The sequence below is a fragment of the Mchenga conophoros genome, linkage group LG22 (genome assembly GCF_057382185.1).
Source record: "Mchenga conophoros isolate Kocher_MC1m ecotype Shallow Benthic linkage group LG22, M_conophoros_male_GT1.1, whole genome shotgun sequence".
Classification (NCBI taxonomy): Eukaryota; Metazoa; Chordata; class Actinopteri; order Cichliformes; family Cichlidae; genus Mchenga; species Mchenga conophoros.
In genome coordinates, this window is record NC_140546.1 from 7030356 (window position 1) to 7054852 (window position 24497).

General features: G+C 40.1%; 1 long non-coding RNA gene across 1 annotated transcript; it reads right to left on the reverse strand.

Annotated features, from left to right (window-relative positions):
- Positions 1-7725: 7725 nt before the first annotated feature.
- LOC146548687 (uncharacterized) lies at positions 7726-14134 on the reverse strand. The gene is made up of 2 exons (XR_014890508.1): positions 12423-14134; positions 7726-11980 (listed from the first exon to the last, which is right to left on the reverse strand). It is a non-coding gene; the product is annotated as an uncharacterized LOC146548687 (long non-coding RNA).
- Positions 14135-24497: the final 10363 nt, after the last annotated feature.

Below are 24497 nucleotides of genomic sequence, written 5' to 3' on the forward strand. Positions count from 1 at the left end.
TGACCTCTGAGAAGAGCCGAACAGCAAAGCCGCAAAAGGCCGTGGAGCAAAGCAAGGAAAACATCGATGGACTTCAATCTGAAGTGGACGGAAAAGATTGTGAGGTTTCTGCCCTCAGTAAGAGCTCAAGGCATCAGAGCAGAAAACTGAGCGTGGCTCAGGAGGAGCTGGCTGATTATCGAAACCATCAGACTTGGAGTCCCAGACACACGACTTGAAATCAGGCTCAGGACCTCAGCAAGGAGATGAGAATAAAGCAGAACGAGCAGCAGTGACAGCAGCTGAACTTTGACCTGAACAAAATCTTGAATTGGCTGGGAGAAACAGAGGAAGAGCTGGAGCAGCAGCGTAGACTGGAGCTTGACACTGACATCCAGACGATTGAGCTGCGTATCAAAACCCTGAAGGAGCTACAGAAGCAAAAGGGTCAAGCTAAGGAGGAGGGCAGGACCCCAGGGCACGCTTCAGGCCGTGGTTTACCCAGAACACCAGAACAGGAAAGTGATGAACACAAACACCCACACAAACACACCCATCCACATGCACTGACTCAGAATGAAGAGAAACACACATATGCACAGATACACTCGTTGATTGAGTGAGAAATGACACACACACGTGCAAAAGGAAAAAATAAAAAAAAAACGAAATGCTGATTCAATTCACTGAAGAGTGATCCACACACACACACATTTACAAGCTTGTGCAATAAAGAGTGATACACACACGCTGATGCAATGAAGAATGCTTTACTAACAAATGCTGCACACGAACATCCAAATATGGAGTCGGGTACAACAATAAGAACTCATTGATTGTTTATTGGTTAAAATGTATTTCATGCCACACAGAGGGCATCTGTGTAGATGTAGGGGACAAGGTCTAAAGTAGTTTGGTTGTGAAAACAATGTCTGTGCGTGATGTCTGTTTATGGCTTAAGGCCTCCACTGAATTGTGTACTGTGCTTCACACAGCCTGATAAGGAGCAGTGGTACAGAGTGAAAATGATGAGTGAACGGTGTGAGTTTGATTTCGGAGAGAATATGAAATGGTTGTGTTGATTTGACTCAGTTGTTTAAGTTTCTGCCAAAGCAAAACATTTGTGTGTAACCAGTGTCTACTATTGAATTAAGTTGATCCAACATGTATTTGTCAGTGAAAAAAAAAAAAGAAAAGGAGTTATGGTGCCTGTATGCCTACACAATATAGTGTGTGAAGTTTTAGTTGATTTTTGGGTTTTGTTTGACACTAGGTTGATTCTATCAGTGAGGTTTGGATTGTTCTCTTTCTCTAAGAGAGAGAAAGATGGTTTGAACTTTGGACATGTTTCCAATGGGCCCCAGTATCTGTTATTATATGAGTGTTTTATTGTTTACGTTTGTTTTTTCTTTTGTTACAGTGCACTGAGATAAGAACATCAGAGAGGTGTGATCCACCGGTGGTGACATTTTGGTATTTTGTGAGTTCCTGATTTAACAAATCAGCTCTTTAATCCAGGCCTGAGAGATTGAACTTTAAAGCGCTATAAAATATTCTTATTGAAAACAGTCGCAAAGTATTTTTTCTCCATGATTATAATGGGCTTGGGAGAAAATTCACTTATATGGGACACTGATCCTGAAGCCTAAAAGGATTGCAGCGAGTCAATCCAGTCCAAAGAAGGAAAAACAAACAAGGAACTGTTTCCTTTAAAATGATGACGTCATCTTGCTGGTGATGGAGCCTCGAATAGGCTGCGCGTGAGACTCCATTATCAGCAATATCTGGTATGAATGTGTGTGGAGGTATGCATGACTGGACTGTGATGGACTGACGACTAAAAGTTTAACTGACTTGATACTGAGACAAAAACGGTGCCGACTTTAGGATTATTGAATGTCCACAGACAATTCACCCAGCCTGTAAAAGAAGGGTGGATGTTTTGTCTTGCTTTGTTTTGTTTGCAAGAACAGAAGAATGACAGAGACTAAAGAGCTGTAGCTTCACAGCAGTGTGAACTGCAGACTTAACCCTTTGGTTGCTAATTTTGAGTTACTGATGTTTGCATTAAGAAAATTGTGTTTTAGTAGCTGTGTTTCAATTAATTTATCATATTATATGGTTGGGAATGTTAAATGCTAAAGTGAAGAAAAGGTTTGATTCCACTCATGACTGAACATGTTATTATTAACCATAGTGGGTCACTGTAAAAAGTCAATTAATTTTTTAGAGGTAAAGAACAAAAACAAACAAACAAACAAAAAAACCTCCACCGAGGTCTATGAATAACAGGGGAATGATAGACAGCCACACTCAAAATGGAGATATGTAATGATAAACACTGGTCCCCGTCTTTTGGGCGCTTTCTTGAAGTAGTCAACAATTTAAAAGTAAGATAAAATAACAGGGGCATGTGCTGAGGGGTGGTGCTGCACAAGAACAAGAGTAAAATAAAGAAAATATTGTTTTTAGTTTGGAGAAGTGCAAATTAAAATGTACCATTACACTCAGAGGATCAATATGAAGTTTAATATATGTTAATTTTGAATGAAGTACATGACTGGTGACTGTTCTGTCCTGAGCTTTTGTTTTTACAGCACCCGCTTGATCACACCAACAGTTTCTCGCCACCGAAGAGGGGTACTTGCAAAAAATAGAGAATGGGGAGGAATATCATCAAAACTGGAAAAAGGTAATCCCCAAAAGGGGGTGATAACGCCATAACTTTCACCTATGGTCAAATTCTTAAAATTTGACCCTGAACTTAAAAATTCTTCAAACATTTAGAGACAGAGTGGAGGTTTAGATCAACACATGTCATAAACCACATAAGGCTGGAGCATTTGAATAAAAAAAAAGTGAATTGATACACAGCAAAAAAAAAAAAATGTTGATCATATTAAGTATGTTTATTCAAGGGTGTAGAGAAGATTATTATTATTAAAGACAACAAATGAAATAACGAAAACTAGAAGTGGAAAAATTTGCATTAACGGTAATAAAATCAAAACAAAAAGGAAGACTAACTAAAACTGTAATGAATGTTCACAAAATTAACTAAAATTAACTGGATTTATAGCAAAATCTGTTTAGTTGCATTGATAAGTATTTTCATTTTTTCTTTTTCTTTTTTCTTTTTTCTTTTTAAGATAAATCAAGTGTTGGGACGGTAAAATAAACACATTACAAAAACAAAATTGTTTTTAACTAATTTATTTAAATTTTATAACATGTGCACTACAGTGCACAAGGGGAGTTCATTGATCACGAATGTGAAATTAACAACATTCAAGAGCTATTTAAGAAGATTACATGTTCCACTGAAATTTTTGTAAGCAGGATATTAAAACTGATCTACAGTTTTATGATAACAATATCATAAAACTGTAGATCAGGGATCAAATTAGAAGTCACTGACACTTCACTAGCTGTAAGCCATTGGTTCAGGAACAAGTGATTGCACTGGGCTTTCTATTTCACAAAAGTCAATTTATTTATGATATCTGAGGAAGTACTGTGATTTTTTTTTTTTTTATTTGGAGACACAAAGGAACATTTGGCACTTCCCACATCTCACATATGTTTTACTGTTGCACCCAACCATCTACAACGGAAATGCCTTGGACTCTTAACTATTTCAGGCAAGTGGAGTGAACCATATTTTGCTACACTCTCATCGGACGGGGGCTTCCTTTTATTGATCTTTGGAGAGAGATCTCAATTACTGGTACTATTCAAGCCTTGTTCACATGTTTGTCCCAGGGTTCTCAGCCAAGAGGAGCTTAAACTCCAGATACTGTGAGTTCTTTTCACACATTGAGATCACTGATAACTTTTAGCAACGACGTGATCTTGTAGAAACAATTAGGTGTTATGGATTCAACTATAATTGCGACTCTTATTTTTTACTTTACTGAAAAAGATTTCTGCATTTTACCCATATTTTATTTTTAACTCAAAATCAAAAATTCTAGATTCTCCTACATGTTGGTTTTGCACCAAATAGGATGACAGATTTTAGGTGGCCCTGTGTTTTCCTCTATTACATCTGCCACTGCATCTCGATAATCTTTGTGTGGCTCTTAGTGGGTTCTCACCCTTCCCTACCTGGCTCACATGACTCTTATCTTTTGAAAAATCTATGTTTGAATCTCCCTCAATAATTCTGCTATGAATTCTCTCTGCCTTTGTCAAAAGTTGTCTATTAGGAAACAGTGAAACAAATATAAGTACAAAGTCCCAATGTGTAGAGCACACATTAATAAATTAGTCATGTTCTCTGTGAAACTAAATAAGCCTAATTCTTAAAGACCCCTCAAATTATTTACTAGATGTTTATTTTTTGAATAAAATAAAAATCTGAGTTTAACAAAACATTTTAAAGGTAAATATCAAGCTTACCTTTCTTTCTTCCATAAAATGTGCTTGTGGGCACGCCAGCCATTTTGAAAAGGTGGGAAAAACAATTGACAAGGCCACACCCCCACACATGTGATATAATTTTAAAGGTACTGTTGTCCTCTCTAAGAAACATCAGGACTTAGAGGAGTGACAAGTAGAGTATGAGAGCTACAAGCAAAAACTAAATGTGTACTACCTTGCGCAAAAATGAATTACTGGGCCATCAGGGGGTTATGAGGGACATTTATGACACGAAAAATCCCACAAACCTTAAAGTGCACTTGAAAAGCTCACACAAGAAGGTTAACCTAGCTTACCTAGAAGACCTCATCAGGGGGAGCACTCTCCCCCTCCTTGAAGAGCTCCCCCACTCAACCCGCATCCCCCGAAAACAGCTAACCCCAGATAAGGCAGCGTGATGTATCCCGAGATAACAGGACTGGGACATCTAAATAAATGTGTGAAACAATCGCCTTCAAAAAGGTTATTAATCCACTTCAACCAAAATTAGGAACACTCGGTGCGGCAAGAGTTAACAGTTATTAGTCTCAACACCCAAGGATAACCAGAAGAGCATGATTGATATGATGGAACTGAGATTTTGTTACACTTAATTTTTGCAAAACACAACTAAAACTGAACTGAAACTAAGGATTTTTAGAAAATAAAAACTAGACTAAACTAGCAAAACATTGGTAAAAACTAATTACAACTGGTAAAAATTGAAAATCTGGAGTTGAAACTAAATAGAAAATAACAACTAATGAAAATGGCGAAACGTTTAAAACCCTGGTGCAGAGATTGGCAAATCTGACCAGGAAATGTATAAGATGGATTGTCAGGACAGTCAGCGTTAAAGCCACTTTCAGTCCATACTAGGATGGCATTGGACATCTTCGGGGCAGGAGAGGGTTGGTGTGACCGAGGTGTGGTTTGGCTTGTTGCATGTATATTTGAGATCATATGGCTCTGGATGGACCAGTTACCAGGGCATGGAAGGAGGACAGACTCATTAAAGGAGGAGAAGGAATTTCCTGGGATTGGAGATCCTCTGGGTGAGTGGTTGATTAAAAGCATGCATAAAATAGAAGTTATCTGTTGTTATTGATTGGTAATAGATTGATAATTGGCCACATTTACAGCTGTATTGACTTGTTGTGGACGTAGTCGACTTCAGGTTTAAACACTCTAATTAACAGGTTGAAAATAGTGACATTAAAGGAAGAGTATGCAGCGCCACCCTGTCAGACGCCAGTGATGATGGAGCTCACTGATGAATCAGGTGAGCTGGATTCATGGCTGATTCAAAACTAAGATCCCCCTGCTGTGGTTAGTAAGGGGAGAACAGGGGGAAATAAAATTAAGAGTAAAAGAGGCATTTACAAACGTTTATGGGTCAAGTGAAACGGGATAAAAGGGGGTGTTATACTGTTATTTTAATATCAGCATTATTATTGTAGGAGAATCATGCAACAAGCATTGCATCGATGATCGTTTATTGAAGCTTTTGACCTTGTACTAACATCTGTGTTCCTGTGATTGTTATAACCTCTGATGAATCTTTATTTACAGGTGTTAGGATAATGATATAATTTTTCATTGCAGGTGTAACCATGATCATTTTTATACATATTGCAACTTGTTGCTCATTGTAGAGTTGTGCTCAAGTTAATAAGGGTTAAAAGCTACAGTCAGCGCGAATGTCTGACTGATCTATTGAGGGAAAAGGCTTCGAGCATAGAAGGCCGCACGCGCTTACAAAACACTGATATCATGTTATTCTTTGTGATTTTTTCTTCAATTATGTCTTTAAGTTTAGTTTAAGTAGTGGCAGTTAATTAAACGACATTTATTAAAATATTAAATACCTGAGTCAGAACATTACACGCGGATCACCTTAAGAGTCTGGGAAACTTTGTAGCTGCCTAACTTTTTTGAATGTTCTAGCTCCGTTGATTTGACACATTGGAATGTGTCAAAAAAGGGGGGGGGAAGTGGAGCTTTAACATCAAACAAGGATTATTTGAACATTTTATAACTTCATTTGTGTCTTTAATACCTTAGGTATGGTAAAGCTTAAGCTAATAGCGGTCCGAGAAGACGGACCTTTTAGAGAATCAGTGAAAAAGTATAAATCATCACTTTCATGTTTAATCATTACTCATTGAAATGAACTGAGTAGCGTTTAGAAGATTTGTTAATTTCTTTGTCTTTTGTCAAAAAGAGGGGTTTCAATAATTTTCAGACATATCTTGCAAATGTGCTTATAACGAGTTGGCACTCGGCCTTTTGAAGGTCAGAAGCTTCGTTCGGCGTGACTGTCCGGACTGATAAAGTGTAGGAAATGCCTTGAGTGCAGAGGGCTAAATGCAAACACGCTTACACACACATAGGATATGATTAGAATAAGTCCCTGGGACATTCTGAATGTTTTAGGCCAATTCTGAGTCACTAGAAGGTCAATAGATAACAACATTAGATTATTAGGGTTAGGAAGAGAGGTGTTGTGGTTTTCTGTCTCTTACAGGGAAAGGAACAGACACCAGACGAGGTCACAGATATGCGAGGATCCTCCGCAGCAGAGACAGACACAGTGACTGCCGAGACATCAACTGGGTCCAAGGGTCATGGCGTTTGGGCTCCAGCTAGTCACCACAAAAGGATGGATCCCATAAACACAGCAATAACCATGAAGGGTTTGGCGGAAATCCGGGAACACCAGACCAACGAAGTTCGAGAGGCTTTTGGGAAAAAAAAAGGGGGCACCTTCCTGTTCCTTTTTCTGGAGGATACACAGATCGTTGTTTGAAATCGGGGCAGAATAATCCCCTGATCTGTGCCACGACTGAAGGGTTGTCTAACCCCTAAGGTTGAAGAATGAAGAGCAGGGGATCACCCAACTGGACGACACTGGTAGCTGCAGCAATAAAATAAAGGCTAAAAGCTGTGGGAGACCTGGGGAGTGTCATCTGTACCCGCTATTGTTGGAATAATAGTTTTTCTTGCATCTGAACTGCGCAAACACAGAGGTCATCCCACATATGGTTCGCCCCTCAGGGGGACAAAGGACCTCAGGAGTGAGAAGAAATGAACCCGGCCACAGTGAATTGAAGGGTGTTGGTGAGGTCATTATTCTAATGACCTCATCAGGGGGAATTGTTAGATTATAATTGAAGGAAATTGCCTTCCCGGGTTTCCTCCGTGGCGTGAGCGATAAGCAGAGTTCTGTCCTTTCCTTCTAAGATTCCTAATTATTTAAAGTAACACTCAGGTATGCCATTCAGCTGGGTTAGTTACGACGTCGGGAGCAGCTTGGGAGAACAAGGAAACACAGACTGCTTCAGGTTGTCTTCCCAAATCGACTCAAAGGTTTATTTGATACACAGCAGTTTATATAGATGAAAAAAAAGGTTCGTGTGTCAGCTTTCCCAGTTCAAACCGGTACAGACTAAATAAGGAAACGTCTTCCTGCCTTGTGAGCAAAGAAGTATCCTGTGTGTAGTTTATCAGTTCAGCTATAATTTATGATCATCCCAGCAAAATACACTCCTAGACATAAAATACAGAGTTCTTTCATCAGTGAATTCTGAAACAAACCACCTAGCCTTTAACGAGCCTTTTCCAGGAGATAAAGAAAAAGGGAGGATGGGAGTAAGGAAGTGGTCTCATCTCTGTGGTATTTTCGACCTTGGGGTACCAGCTTGTGAGTCCTACACATTAATTCTTGGGTCACAGAGAAAGAGAAAAACAACTAGTAGTTGGGCCTTATTGAGTAACAGTTTTCCTGTATAAAACAATATCCTGTAAATGCTACTATGGTATCAAAATACCTAACAGTTCCCCTCTTTTATTATTTTTAAAAATAATAACTCAAATAGAAAGGAAAAATCACAAATGTAATAAAATGTAATAACATAATATAAAAAGCAAATCATAAAATGTAATAGTTCACAACCTAATGTTCAATATACACATCAGGAACATCATTGGTAACATCTGGCACATCCTCAGGATCAATTTGTGCTAATTGCAAATACATTGAAGTGGCTGTACTGGTAGCTATATGGGTTATCATTGAAAATGTGGCTTGCAGAAATGTGAACAGGGTTGCACTTTACAATATGAAATAGTAAATAAAAATCCTAAGGTTAATGCAGTAGATATGATTAATAACCTAAATATATAAAAAAGACAGTTCATCAGTCGTCTTCTGGCCTGGTCCCAGGTTCGAGAGACATTGAATAAGCGTCGTATGATGACAATGGGCATTTCATTTTCTCCATTATCAGGATGAAATGAGTCTGGCTTTATCAGGTTAGACATCATGTGGTACTTTTGGCTTTCTGTTCCTGCTGGATGTTTGAGTACCTTGTTGTTGTTCAGGTGAAGCATCAAAGAGCTCTCTGAGTCTTGGCTCTTTCAGGCGTTGTGTGTTAATCAGTGATTGTGTGTGTGTGTACATTGGATCCGGGCGCTGGCTCGCCGGAGATGTCGTCTGCTTGATCCGACGCCTGAGATGGTCCGATTGGGCTGGTCTTAACCCTGCTGGCATGAATCCACTGAGGTTGTCCGTCTGTGAGGATGCTGGTTCTTCGTCACTGCCAGTACAGTCTGGGGGCTGGAACACGCGCGGCCTCCCAGAGAGTCCTTGGTTTTAGTGGCTTCTCCAACATGCATCTCCTTGTCTCCACTGGTGGAACTGTGGAGGGGAAAAGCTGAGAGAGACAAACTTTCTGATAGTTATTATTCAGTTTTTCTACCAGGTTGTGAACATCAGTGGACAATGCAATATACATCACCTTCTACTAGCGGTGCCCCTCTGGAAGCTGACCATGGTGTTGGAAATAGTCTTATTTCAAATGGAAATAATTTGGTTACTGCAGATTGAGTCATTCCAATCTCACACAGGACTTGAGTAAGTAATTTGACCCAGGTCATTAAAGTTTTAGCACACTTTTGAATTACTTCTAATGTGAATGAAGATCCTCTATCACTGTTAATCTGGTGAGGTATTCCGAATCTGGGTATTATTTCATTGCTCAACTTTTGACAGACTACTTCTGCAGTTTCTTTTGAGGTTGGATAAGCTTCTACTCATTTACTAAATTGATCCACTATTACCAGTAAGTACTTGATGCTTCCTTGTGCTGGCATATGTGTGAAATCAATTTGTAATGTATGAAATGGAAAATCTGGTTGTGGTAAATGCTGATGTTTCGCTTTTGATTTTCCTACATTAGTTCGCGCACATGTTAGACAGGTTGCTAATATGCTTTTTACTGCATGTGATGTTTTCTCAATTACAAATCTTGATTTTATTGCCCCTATTACCCCTCTTTGTCCGACATGACTCACACAGTGAAAATGTCGGGCAAGGACTGGCATCAGGGAATATGGGAGGGCAATCAAACCCTTAAGATTTTTGTATAGGCCATCTCTGTCTTCTAAGGTACAGTCATTATTCTATGCAGAGGCTTGCTCTTGTATGAATTTTAAATCAACATTTGTGTCTAAATAGTCTGGGAGTGTAACAAGTGGCAGCTGTAGGGGCACAGATAATACTTCCTGCGGAGGTGGGAGCTGTGATGCAGCTGCAGCCTTGGCTGTCACGTCTGCTAAGGCATTACCTGTTGCTTCGTCTGTGTCAGCTGTACTGTGTCCTTTCGTTTTTACAACTGCAACGGCCGATGGCAGCTGTATAGCCTGAAAAAGTCTTTTAACAAAATCACAATTTAGCAATTTATTTTCCATCAGCAGATCTAAATCCTCTCTGTCTCCACAATGTGCCAAAGTCATGCACAACGCCAAATGCATAGCGGCTGTCTGCGTAAATTGTCACATGCTTATCCAAATGTAGCTCACAGGCGCGTATTAAAGCCATGAGCTCTGCTTTTTGTGCTGAGTGAAATGGTAATGAGTGAGCCTCTAGTATGATGTCAGGCACTGTTACCACTGAATAGCCACAAAGAAATTAGTTGTCACTCGGCCTTGAACAGGACCCGTCCACATAAACCGTGGCTGAGTCTGAGATAGGTGTTTGCTCTAAATCTGGACATGGTGCTGTGGATTCCTGTATACGTGTCATGCAGTCATGATCGTCAAGCCTGTCTGAGCCATCCTGTCGGTCAGAAGAACACAGCATAGGATCAATAAATGTGCTGGCGAATCAGGTGTGCTGCTCGCTTTTATAGTGAGATTTGCATATGTTGTTTAGTTATGTTTGCTACAATGGTCGTGACCTGGTGATTGGTGTGTAGAATAGTGTCATGTGAGAGTGTAAGCTTCTCGCAGTCCCTTATCATGATAGAGCAAGCTGCTACTGCCCTCAGGCAGGCCGGCATTCCTGAACAATTCAGGCAGCTCCTTTGAGTGGCGGAGGTCAGCACTCCCTGTAATGCATTGAAAGAGGCAGTCATTTCTGTGGACCACAGTATTCGAGGAGGCTTGTCTTTTTTACAACAGTCACGCAGAATGTGGTCATGAAAAGAACAGTCTGGTATCCACTGTCTGCAATAGTTCACCATGCCCAGGAAGGACAACATTTCCTTCTGTGTAGTGGGACGAGGGACGGAGGTCACAGCTTTGACCCTGTCTGCAGTCATGGAACGTTTTCCGTGAGACAGTGTGAATCCCAAATATTGAACAGAAGTCTGACAGTACTGCATTTTCTTTGCATATGCTTTGTGGCCAGTCTTTTGGAGGTGCTGGAGAAGCATGTGTGTAGCAGTTTGACATAGTTTTTCACTTTCAGCACAGAGGAGGAGGTCATCCACATGTGGATCAGGGTGCAGCCCTGGAGGAGTGGAGCACCATTGAGAAAGCAGCAGAGCTGTCTATCATGCCTTGGGGCAAACGAGTCCAAGTGTACTGCTTATTTCTATGTGTGAATGCAAATAACGGCTGTGTGTCTTCATGAGAAAAAGGAGCGGAGCATAAATCCACCACGGTAAAATGTGTATGCAATGCATGTCAATATGCTGTGAACATCTGAAACGAGAGGTGGCAGAGGAATGTTGACTGCATTAATTTGCCTTAAGTCTTGTATGAAACGCCATACGCCAGGTTTGTTAGGCTTTGGCACAGGATTGACAGGAGTGTGGGCTTTATTGCTCCTGTAGTCAATAAATCTCCTATGATGACATCTAGAGCTGCGGCTTTTTCCGTGGAAAGGGGACATTGCCTGACATATACTCGCTTTTTGTTTTTTAGCTGTGCGTGATAAGGTATGCAGTCAATAAATCCTATATCATTCTCACTTTTTGACCATAATGTCATATTCTGGTATTCAGCTGGCAATGTAACTGCAGAAATAGTACAGTGGATAGGGTAGGTTAGATCTATGTGACGACATGGTGTAGTTATGTCATAAACTATGTCTGAGTTATGTGACAAAATCACTGTTTGACCTTCACTTGTGTGAGCAGTTATCATGTTGTTGAACAGTGTGAGAGAAACAAAAGTGTGGCTCCCAGTCATGGGATTACCTGGTAGTGGCGTCTGTACACGTTTTTTTTTGGCACAGTGTGTGACATAGAGTACCGGACAAAAAGGATGTTGAGTTCATTCTCTGCTGAGGGTCCAGCTGACACAGAGGATGTTCCTTCTCCATCATGTCGGTACATAGGGCAGAGAAAACATAAGCTGTTATCAGTGTCAGCAAACATTTCACCCTTTATGTTAAATGAAATACACAAATTCATTTTTGCTTTGGGTGTCTGCGGCTGCTGGAAAACTGAGCTAAATTTGCACCTCTAGCTTGTCCAACAGTGCATAAAGCGTTTTATGAATACTAGGATGGATTCATCAGGCTTCTGTTTACACATAGTTACTGCATTTAAGTCAATTTTGTCTCTGGACATTGTTAGCAGGAATTTCTTTAGATTCTTAAAGAAATCGGCGACTTTGCCATTATTTACCCTCCTTTTGTCCATAGCGGTAACATTTGATGCATCACGTCGCGGCATTCTATCATATATTTTCTACAGGACTTTTTAAGCAGACTACTTTTCTTATCACAAATGATATTCAACATTTCTACTGACCTGTTTTCTGGCGATAATCGTTCGGGATAAGGCTCCGGAAATAAATTAGAATGCATTGAACTTCTTAAGTTGTAAACAAAGTCAGTCACATAAGCACTCCCGCATGTTCTGGATACGTGATCATGGACGTCTTCACCGATTCGTGGACGTAGGTTACACGTAACCGGAAATGGGAGTTGTACTGAGCCGTTATTTGAGACTTTATTTTGTATTTTATTAATTTTTGGTTTTACAGGTACTTTAGATTTTTTATCGGACCTGTCTGTGGTCTTTGAATAATTCTGACCCATGTTCAGTGATTTCCAGAGGGGTTTACACGCTAGGAGGATTTATGTTAGTATTTTCGCTGCGGCACAGCTGAGGTCACTTTAAATTTATTGCTAGCAATTTTTTGTTTGTGTGAGCAACTCTCACTTAGCGAGCAACTTCTCGCTTAACGAGCAACTTCTCGTAAAACAACAGGCAACTTCCTGTGTCTTTCTGCTTTTAATTTACTGCTTTTAACCCTTGTATGGTAATCGGGTCTGTGAGACCCGTTTTCAGTTTTCTTTCGTTTTTTTTTTTTTTTTAACAAAATTAAATTTAATTATTTACTAGCTTTCTGTGAGTGAGCAACTTCTCACTTCTTAACGTACGTTTCAAGATAACAGGCAACTCCCTGTGTCACTCTTTGGTGAGCAACTTCTCACTTAACGAGAAGTATTTAAGACAACAGGCAACTTTCTGTGTCACTTTTCTAAGTGAGCAACTTCTCACTTTTTAACGTACGTTTAATTAAACAATTAATTATTATTATTTTTTTAAACAAAATTAAAATATTCAAGACAACAGGCAACTTCCTGTGTCCACCAACACCACACAAGGGTTAATTTACTTTATTCGGGGACTGAGGAAGTCGTCAGTGTATCTCTCTGGATCACTAAGTGAAACTTCGTCAGCATATCCCGTTTCTTTATGGATCAATCACTGAGAGAGGTATAATAGGTCTTTATATAAATATGAAAGACGCATATTTACCTTCTGTCAGGGATCCCACTTCTGACACCAAAATTGAAGGAAATTGCCTTCCCGGGTTTCCTCCGTGGCGTGAGCGATAAGCAGAGTTCTGTCCTTTCCTTCTAAGATTCCTAATTATTTAAAGTAACACTCAGGTATGCCATTCAGCTGGGTTAGTTACGACGTCGGGAGCAGCTTGGGAGAACAAGGAAACACAGACTGCTTCAGGTTGTCTTCCCAAATCGACTCAAAGGTTTATTTGATACACAGCAGTTTATATAGATGAAAAAAAAGGTTCGTGTGTCAGCTTTCCCAGTTCAAACCGGTACAGACTAAATAAGGAAACGTCTTCCTGCCTTGTGAGCAAAGAAGTATCCTGTGTGTAGTTTATCAGTTCAGCTATAATTTATGATCATCCCAGCAAAATACACTCCTAGACATAAAATACAGAGTTCTTTCATCAGTGAATTCTGAAACAAACCACCTAGCCTTTAACGAGCCTTTTCCAGGAGATAAAGAAAAAGGGAGGATGGGAGTAAGGAAGTGGTCTCATCTCTGTGGTATTTTCGACCTTGGGGTACCAGCTTGTGAGTCCTACACATTAATTCTTGGGTCACAGAGAAAGAGAAAAACAACTAGTAGTTGGGCCTTATTGAGTAACAGTTTTCCTGTATAAAACAATATCCTGTAAATGCTACTATGGTATCAAAATACCTAACAATAATATTATTTTATGCCATGCTATACCCCTAATTAAAGATTGTGAATTATTATGTAATTTTAGTTTGCATTATTCTCCTGAATTAGAAGAAGCTGATAACTATTGCATTAGTTAAACTGATGTGCATTATATTAAACTGTTGATTTATTGTGAATGAATGATATTGTTTTATGATGCATTATACTACTGAGTTATAAGAAATACTGTTTGCAGAAAGTCATCGCCTTATTTGTCTGATTAAAAGAGAACAGAACATGCTGGAGTTTTCTGCCCCAGCTCAGCAGGAGCAGATAAACGGGGAGCCAAGGTCGTAGCTTAGGTGCTGTGTGAGAGAAAGCATGTGAATGTTTAGGTTTTATGATAAGGTGGAGACACCAGAGGCTATAAAAGTTTGAGCAATGCTCCACCATTTTGAGATTTTGAGGCTGTCTGCATTAGTGTCCATCTCCCACGCGTGTGATCATTAAAACCATCGTTTGACTCAACCCGACCGGACCAGTGTTGTTATTGTGGTTTTTCTCTTGTCTCCATCCCCAATATTTTTGAACCTTAACACACTATAGATCAACTTACCTCAGAATATATAAAGCATATAAACAATTACAGCAATATGATGCAACAAACACAGCAGTACTAATAATCCTAAATACTCAAAGCTTCATAGAACTGAAACAAACATTTATTTTTAGTTCCATTCTGCTGCTGATACATACTTTAGGTTTCTGAATATTAAACTTGTTTCTGCCTTTCATAGTGTGTAACTTGAAGGAACTGAGTACTTTCTCCTGCACTGAAAACACTGGGATGATAAAATTATTTGAACATTACCTAATGAGACTGATTCAGGACAGACAATTAGTTATTTTAAACTTTTCTAGCAGTCCTTCACAAACAGGAAACAGTCTGTCTATTCTCTCCATCTGTCAGCTGCTGCTGGCTCTTCCTCCTCCTCTTCCTCACACACTACTGAGTTTGTCCTGGTGGATCATCAGGGGTGCAAAGCCTCACAGATGATGTGCAGCAGTGGGTCCCTCAGTCTGTCCTCACTCTGGACACTTGCAGTTGTCACACATGGAAACCAAACGTGTGATAAGCTGCAGGATTCAAACACAAGTGTAATTTATAAATACATGTTCATATTACACAATCAGAGAGAAAGAAACAGAGAGATTGCAGGACAGACAGACAGGTGACAGTCTCAGGTATACACACTGCTACAAAACAGCACAAGAGAAGGAGGATTTAGTGTTTGTGTTATTACAAGTGCTAAACAAGAAGAGTTCCCAGATGGTACAGTGGACACATATGTGACTCCTGTGATTAAAGCATCTTTCTTTCAGCTTAACGAGTGAACCGTCAGCTCGTTCAAACACACATTAAAGTCTGTTTGGCTCGACACCACCGAATAGAGGCAGCAATATAACATAGCTAACATTAACAGTGCAGTGAATCCTGCTTGTACCGTGATATTCAGGACTGCAAACCGAGCAGCATCACTGACTTTCAGCTTGTTGTGTTTGTGGATATATGACTGACTTTAATTATCCATAAAATCATCACATTCTCTGTAAGATTAAGGTCAACTATTGAACGGCGTATATTTTAAAGTAAAGACTTTAAAACCAAGTGAACGCTGAAAGTACAAACATTGCTAATGTCACATAATTTTGCTGACATGTGGCCAACAGTAATGTTTTAATGTTCTTCGTTATTAACCCTTTAAAGCTGGTCGGAGCGGGCACGCTCTGTTTTGCGTAACTATTTTTAAATCCCTGTAGAACCAGTGTTCCAGATTAACTGGCGCTTAGATTAACTGGATTGGGTCGAACAGATGTGTGGCAGACTTGCGTTTCAGGAGCTGCTACCGACAAACCAGCAAAAAAAAAAAAAAAATGCCAAATGTGTCATCTGTGACCAGAGGTGGGTAGTAACGAGTTACATTTACTCCGTTACATTTACTTGAGTAAGTTTTTGAAAAAAAAATTACTTTTAAAGTACCTTTTTTGCACTATACTTTTTACTTTTACTTGAGTACATTTGTAAAGAAGAAAAGGTACTTTTACTCCACTACATTTGCAAAATTCGACTCGTTACTTTTTTAAAAAAAAAATTTGTTTAACACATTAGATAACATGCCGCCAGTGGAGTTTCCGGTAACTTTTTTACCAATGAGATGTGGCCATGCAGTCACATGACCAGTTTGAAACTGTGGTGGGCAGAGCGGCCCAAGCGTTTCAAAGTAGGCACAAGGGTCTCCTCTGCTGCTTTCCTATTGTTCAGGTAAACTGCCAGTTACATTTTTCAGGCAAATTTGGGAAGTGATCTCAGACCTCTGATGCCGTCAGAATTCAGCCAGTAGCTTTCAATAAAAGGTTAAATGTATGAAAATAAGTAAGATGAAATATGAGTTATAGATATATAAAACCTCACTGCTGATGCCGAACGAAACCTGAAGAATATATCACAGTGTCAAAGTTACTAAACATTACTGTTAATGACTTTGCTTGTAAGGTCTCTTCATGGATGAAGTGAATCTGAAAACACTCCCAGTATGATGCTTTAAAAGAAAGATGTCCAATCAAACAGAATTGCCTAGAATATGTAAAATGTTATAATGTTGTTGCTGTTTTTAGGACAAAAACAAGCTGTCTCAGTCACCATGTATTGATCAGCCCGATCAGTTTAAACCTGCTATCAGTCATCTCCTGCTATTCATTATCAGCTGCTTTCTGTTTTCATGAACACACTCAGTTTCACTGCTCTCACTTCATCATTTTCCCCCTCCTGGTGTCAGAAAACCGATGACTTTAAAAAACAGTTGAATGTATCAAAGTAGAGACAGCTCAATGACCCACTCACTCTCCATGGCCTCATTATAAATCACTTTAATGAAAATTCATGTGAGGGTAATACTCCTAACACCTTAATGTGGTGACTTTAATATAAGCACATTCTGAGTTGAAGTATCCCACATGTGAATAAAAATATTTTTAAAAGCCTCTGAATATGCGAGAGAAGCTCACAACCTGATGATGCCAGAAAGTTCAAACATTGATTTATAGTTGGTGTGAAGGAGCATCTTAATTCAAACAGAAAAGTGTTATTGGTGTGATGACTAATGAAGACAGGAAACCACAGAAACACAAAACCTTGTAATATGTAATGCTGAAGTTAAAGGTTATTTTGATCAGTGTTCTTTAGGGTTATTTAAAAGTATTTCCTTGGACATTAAAAGCAGTTTATAGAGTTAACCTGTAGGAAGACTCCATGTCCCTCAGGTTCGAATTAATCATCCCCTTTTGGGCTGCAAATGTACTGCACAAGGGCCACAGTAATAACAGAAATTCAGTTTGACTTCACCTCACACTGTCCTCATACATTTCCTGCACTGCCCTCACATACTTCTCTGCCACTCTTCACATCCTCATATTGTTTCTCTCTTGGCACAACAGAGTCATGTATAGAGTTACTTAGATAGTTTGGCCTACATAAACATAAACATAGACAAACAGAGCTGAAAAAAATTGAAGTTGGGCCTGTTCATACAATACAAACATCCAACTGAGTACTAATTTACAGGAAATGTACAGCAACCTGTGCACCAGTGGTCTATAAGACATTATCACGTTACATGTGGAGAAGTTTAATCAGTAGTATTTATAAAGTATAAAAACATTAAGCTGTGGAAGATATAAAATACAGCCAGAGTCAAACGGTCATTTTGAAGAGTGGGTGGCAGGGAATATGGAGAATATCATATGACACAAGTCACTCAAGAAAAGTGTGACTCACACAGAGAAGTGAAAACTGCTACAGAAACCCAGGGTCACGAGTAACTGTTAACTCATGTTCACAAGTAAACTACATAGTAGTCGTGTTTAAATGCTCACTGGTTGCATTTATCTAAATGTGCAGTGGAAGGTAAATTAAGTTTATAGATATAAATCCAGATTTATTCAAAAGGAGTAAAATGATAACTTTTTTCCTTAAAATAATAACTAATAATAACTTTTTTAAAATCTAGAAACACATAAAGTCATGACACTCATTCTAGATGCACAGTAGCACCTTTGGATATTTTGCTTTTGATCTGTCTTTTAAGGCTTTATGTCTGTTTTTATGGTATTTTAAGCATTTTAAATCACTTATAATATTTCTGTTTCTAAACTATATTGTTTTTTTTTTTAATTTAGCTTTCAATTATGAGAGATAATAAATCTCATATCCATCACATCCAATGACAATAGCAAGTGTCTATTCTCTCTTGAGTGCAGGTATTTGAGTGTGAGTCCTCTTGTACTCCTGGTTTAACTGTCTGGTGCATTTAAAGGGTTAAAGCTGAATCCACTTCTTCCCACTTTCTACTCATATCTGTTTCCACTGTTTTGCTTTGTTTTTAGAAGTTTTTATTTCTTTCGCCTCGCTGTCCCTCGTATTATTCCCTTCATAAACTTTGGTAAGTGACAGCTTTCAGTGGTTCTCTGTTCTCATCTCTCTCTGATGATTTAATTGGATTAGGCTCCTGTGGTGGGGCGTGGTCTGCGGTGCCATGCAGGGAGGGCGGACGCACCTGCACGGCATCCTTAATCACGCCCGCCTAGTTAAAAACACGGGGACTCAGGGGTTTCGGTGTGTTGTGGTGTGACAAATATTGAATAAAATGGCTCAAACCTATGATCCCTGGACCCGCCGTGTCTCAGTCACACCACAGCTCCTTAAAAGGCTTTTTACAGCTCTTTAGTAATATAAAAAAGACTCTTGACAAAGTACACAATGAGCTTGAAATAAGGAGGTGTTTGCATAAAAAGAAGTCCTCTGACAAATCAGCACGTGGCATGTGAAGCCTACTCTAACCCTACTGCTGAAATAAATGTTACTTAAAACATTTATTTCACTGTATTGCGTCTTTTTATTTTTATCTTATACTTATACTTTTATTTAGTGTCACCTGCTACTGGATGCAGTCAAATCATGTTAGATATGTTATGATATGACAGATATGATATCTTTATCTTTATGATATCTACCAGATTATTTACTGTTTTTAGTCAATGAACCCAAATCTACATCGTCAATCCAAGATGGCGCCAGTGTGCACGGCATGCTGTCTGGTATTATACTTTCTCTGTGCTGCCATGATGTCTTTGCGCTACTTATCTATGATCAAACTCTTTGAATCTTTGGCCGTTGAATCACAAAACGCCTGATTTGAAATGGAAACCAGAGAATTTTCCTCCGCTTCCAACAGACATTTCTGACTACATACGCCGCCTACCATTTACCCTTCCATACAGGAAACACTTAACTAGATGGGGTAAACGGGATTATATCCATGTTTGCATCAAGGCTTACCTAAATTCACATGAAGTGATTAATCATCATGCACTTATGGATATTCTACCTTCTTCCCCTGCTCTCTGGGACCATTCTAGCTTCAGATTGTTCTGTCATGACCAGATTTGCCCTGGTGGACTTCATGCTCACTTGGACCTACCGTTTGAGCTTCCACCTATTCAGAGTTGGGTGCGGTCCTTCACGCGTCGTGGACACGCGTTGAGGTGCGAATTTGCACGCGTCAAGTTAGAGGCGTCTGGCATGTTTTTGGTCGCGTCTATCGCGTTCGGTGTGAACACACGGTTATGGTATGACCGTGTTTTAATTGTTGACAATTTCAACATCCATGTTTGTTGTGAGGATGGTCCACTAGTTAAGGACTTCCTTGCTCTTATTGACACTTTTAATCTCATTCACATGCTTGATCTGGTACTGTCTTATGGTCTAGATGTTTGCATCACAGATATCAAGGACTCTGGAATTTCAGATCATTTCCCAGTTATGTTTTATATTGCAATTGGCAATGTGGGGTTGAACAGTGAGCGTCCTTTGCACCAGATGCGCACGATTAATTTTCAAACCATTGTTCACTTCTCTGCTGTGTTTACTAGACATCCAAATTTACTTTCCCCTGAATTTGAATATCTCTGCCCCACTGCAACCACTGTTTAACTGTCTTCATGATGTCAAAGTCTGGTTATCACGTAATTTTCTCTTCCTGAATGAAAATAAAGCCGAAGTTATTGTTTTTGATAATCATACCCTTTGGGCCAGCTAACTGATACTCTTTTTTCCTCTTGCTAGCCTTTGCTCCCACACTGTAAGAAACCTCTGAGTATTTTTGGATAGCTTTTTTAAATTAGAAAAGCAAGTGTCCACAGTGGTTAAAACCAGTTTTTTATCAGTTATGTCAGATATCCAAAGTGAAGCCCTATCTTCCTCTGAAAGACCTTGAAAAACATATTAATGCATTTATCACCACTAGACTGGACTACTGCAACTTTCTCTACTTGGGCCTCCAACACTCTTCTCTCTGTCGTTTGCAGTTAGTTCAAAATGCTGCTGCACGCCTTCTAACTGGTACTAGATAACATGATCACATCATTCCACTTTTAGCTAACTTGCATTCGCTCCCTGTCAAATATATATTTTAAAATTCCCTTGCTCACTTTAAAAACTTTTAAGCAACTTGGCACCTAGCTATCTAACTGAACTCCTCTACTTGTAAACCTCCCAAAGAGCACTAAGATCTTCTAATCAGATGCTCTTAGTACAACCAAGGTCTTGACTGAAGTCCAGAGGTGCTTGTGCCTTTAACACTGCAGCACCAGACTCTGAAATAACCTTCCTGTTGATATTTGTTCTTCAAGTCTATTTGGTCTTTTAAATCACGTCTTAAAACTCACTTTTTTATTTTGGCTTTTGAATCAAACTAGTTGACTATCATCTGGCTTGCTTTATATGTTTGTCACCTGTGTTGTTTGTTGGTATGTTTTGTTTGTTAATGCTTTGTCTTTATCTTTAATTGGCTTTTTGTCTGACTGTGAAGCACTTTGGTCAACACTGTTGTTGTTAAAATTTTGACTTGCTTTTGATTTTATTCTATTTAATTTTGATTAATTGAAACATCTGAGGCTTTGGGACAGCCAAAATGATATTATTAAGATGACTAAAATGAGTGTCAATGCAGCTGGGATTGATAAACTGAAGATAGATAACTGCACAAGGGCGTAGATTTGGCATGGGCGGAAGGGACATGTCCCCACCAATATCCAGCAATTACTGAATTGTCCCCACCAATAATTTGATTTCTTCCAGTAAAGAAAAACAAACTATTTAGTTTTAGCAGCGGCAAGCCTGCGCTGCGAGGAAGAGAGGAGGATGGCAGCAAAAAGGAAGAACCTGGATATAAGAAATTATTTTTCAAAGAAACCTGTAAGTCACCTAAAGTCAAGCTCTAAAATGTGTCCGTCATAATAACGTTACAGGTTATACTAGGCTTTGGCCCACATCAGTCTAAAATTGTATGTAACCATGAATAACATATTGCCATGTCCACCAGGAGAGACTGGACTGTATAGATATAAAACAAACATGCCAGCAGTTTATCTCAGTTAACGAGGGGAGCAGGCATGTGTTTGGCTCCACATAGTGGACTTTGAGTTGTTGTGTGGGCACCAGTAGTCCATGTAGTAGTCCTAAAACCCCCCACTCCACTGATGACTTGCTCTTGGCCAACACCCTCAACGACTTTTACTGCCGTTTTGACGAGCCATCAGGCAGCCTTCACACCTCCAACGGCCCCAACAATAGAGACACTTTGGACACTCATTCCCCCACCTCTCCCCCCTCCATAGAGCCATCACCACCTTCTAACTGTTCACCTACAACACCCCCCTCCTCACCCCACACAAAAGAGGATTTCACACCACCTCCTCCCACCACCACAACTCTTCATATTCATGAAGCAGATGTGAGGAAGCAGTTTAAGAGTCTGAATGCTCGGAAAGCTCCCGGCCCAGACGGTGTGTCCCCTGCCACCCTCAGACACTGTGCAAACGAGCTGGCCCCAGTGTTTTCTGGCATTTTCAACTCTTCACTGCAGGCATGTCATGTGCCTGCCTGCTTCAAGTCCTCTACCATAATCCCTGTCCCCAAGAAACCTAGGATCACTGGACTAAATGACTACAGACCCGTGGCTCTGACATCTGTGGTCATGAAGTCATTTGAGCACCTGGTTCTCTCCCATCTCAAGACCCTCACGGCCCCCCTCCTGGACCCCCTGCAGTTTGCATACAGAGCCAACAGGTCTGTAGATGACGCCATCAACATGGCCCTACACTTCATCCTGCAGCATCTGGACTCCCCCGGAACCTACGCCAGGATCCTGTTTGTGGACTTCAGCTCTGCCTTCAACACCATCCTTCCAGACCATCTCCAAGGCAAGCTTTCCCAGATGAATGTGCCTGATCCCATCTGCCGGTGGATCACTGACTTCCTGACGGACAGGAAGCAGCATGTGAGGCTGGGAAAGAATGTCTCGGACTCCCGGACCATCAGCACCGGCTCCGCTCAGGGCTGTGTTCTTTCTCCTCTGCTCTTCTCCCTGTATACCAACTGCTGCACCTCCACCCACCAGTCTGTCAAGCTAATCAAGTTTGCAGATGACACCACCGTTATTGGGCTCATCTCGGACGGGGACGAGTCTGCCTACAGGAGGGAGGTTGAACGTCTGGTGTCCTGGTGCAGCCACAACAACCTGGTGCTGAATGCCCAGAAGACAGTGGAGATTATTGTGGACTTCAGGAAGCACACAGCCCCACTCCCCCCCATCATCCTGACTGACACCCCCATCACCTCTGTGGACTCATTCCGCTTCCTGGGTACCACCATCACCCAGGACCTGAAGTGGGAGCCCACCATCACCTCCGTCATCAAGAAAGCCCAGCAGAGGATGTACTTCCTGAGGCAGCTGAAGAAATTCAACCTGCCAACACGGACGATGATGCAGTTCTACACTGCAATCATCGAGTCCATCCTCACCTCCTCCATCACCGTGTGGTACGCTGGAGCCACTATCAGGGACAAACAGAGACTGCAGCGTGTTGTGCGCTCTGCTGAGAAGGTGATTGGCTGCAGACTCCCATCTCTGCAGGACCTGTACACCTCCAGGACATTGCGGCGTGCAGCTCGGATCTCAGCTGACCCTTCTCATCCTGGACACAGTCTGTTTGACCTGCTCCCCTCAGGCAGGAGGCTCCGGTCCATTCGCACCAGAACCTCTCGCCATAAGAACAGTTTCTTCCCCTCTGCTGTTGGACACATGAACAATAACCATATGACTGTCCCCGCCACTAACACATGACCCTACGCTGTGTCACTGCATCATTCCATGTTTGGCACTGATCACCACCTGCACTCATGTATATATCATGTATGTATCTATCTACTTAGCACTTTTAATTCTTATTCTCATGTATATAGCTCATGTATATCTCATGCACATATCTTTCTACGGAGCACTTTTAATTCTTATTCTTATTTTTATAACACTATGTTTGCACTGAAGCACCGCAGCAATTTCCTAATGTTGTAAACCTGCTCAACATTTGGCAATAAACCCCTTTCTGATTCTGATTCTGATTCTGATGTATGTTGCTGTAACAGTAGTTCATGTTTACAATAAAAAATCCCAGCTCACTGATTTGATCGGGGCAATAGTGCCTAAAATGTTGCATAATTTTGCTGAGAGATCTTTTACTTTGCAGTAATCTTAGATGAGTAGTTTTATGGACAAAAACCACCTGGTCATTCAATGTTCCCTTCGTGCTAATGTATAAGAGATGTTGGTGTATTATAACTGAAGTAATGTTGTTAAGTCCTTAAAGTCATATTCTTTTATTGTCATGACTGTATTTGAAGCTATTTTTATGTTTGTATGATACCTGATTTATATGGAATATGGCTGAAGTAAACTAAAGTCTAAAATACTTAGTCAGTAATTTAACATTATATAATTCACATATAAAACTATGAATTGTAATTTTAAATGGTTTAAAAGCATGTAGAATAGCATATGTAGGCAAGTATATTTCTCCTTTTTCTATCAAGAAGCAAAAACAAAAAGGAAAAAAAAAGAAACAGGGTGGTTGAATCATCCATCCCCACCAATGCCAAAACCAAATCTACGTCCTTGTAACTGCATGTCATTTATATTAGCTATGGTCCATTTTACTATGTTCTGGCTGAAACCAGTGGACCAGGGACTTGAGACTTAAAAACCACAGTTATAATGGAGAATTGAAGAACATGCTGTTTAACAGGTGATTGTGATTATAGTGAGTAGATTAATTCTACCACTACTCCTACGGTTACGTGCTAAAATATCATCTTTTTAAATTAAACAGGGATTCTACAACAAACCTCTGTTCAGATATACAGAACAATATTTTTCTTTCTGGGTATTCTTTATGTGTGGTTGGAACCAAGAACTGCTGTGGCAGATGTCCAGAAACTGTAGAAAC